This window comes from Pongo pygmaeus, chromosome 3, assembly GCF_028885625.2.
Source record: "Pongo pygmaeus isolate AG05252 chromosome 3, NHGRI_mPonPyg2-v2.0_pri, whole genome shotgun sequence".
NCBI lineage: Eukaryota > Metazoa > Chordata > Mammalia > Primates > Hominidae > Pongo > Pongo pygmaeus.
The window spans coordinates 60,331,283-60,332,047 of NC_072376.2; positions in this window are offsets into that span (position 1 = coordinate 60,331,283).

A 765-nucleotide genomic window follows, 5' to 3' on the forward strand; every position below is an offset into this window, starting at 1 on the left:
CCAGCTACTTGCAAGGCTGGGGCAGGAGAGTTGCTTGAACCCGGGCAGCAGAGGTTGCAGTGAGCTAGGATCATGCCACTGTACTCCAGCCTGGGCGACAAGAGACTCTGTTTCAAAAAAAAAATAAATACATAAAATAAAACATCTTCATGAATCAAAATTCACTAATTCAAGGCCTGCTACTGAAAAGGGATATGCATATGAAAACTATTAAAGGGACTTGTGGTTGGGAAGTAATTACTATTTAAATCTTGTGTGAATTGTCCAATTTCTCCCCTACCTCCCACCAAGCAGTGTATGCTTTGGGTTACTACCCATACTGGACTGTTACCTCAAACAACATGCTGTGACTTTTCTACCTGTGATACTTTTTTTTTTTTTTTTAAGACGGAGTCTCGCACTCTCGCCTGGGCTGAAGTGCAATGGCACGATCTCGGCTCACTGCAATCTCCACCTCCTGTGTTCAAGCGATTCTCTTGCCTCAGCCTTCTGAGTAGCTGGGATTACAGGCGCCCGCCACCACACCCGGCTAATTTTTGTATTTTTAGTAGAGATGTGGTTTCACTATGTTGGCCAGCTGGCCTTGAAATCCTGACCTCGTGATCCACCTGCCTCAGCCTCCCAAAGTGCTGGGATTACAGGCGTGAGCCACTGCGCCCAGCCTGAGAAATAATCTTGAAAAGCCTATTAATACACTTGCAGTTTCAGCAACATAAATTTGGCTTTCCTACATTCTGGATATACCAATAATAAACAAAGGCATCA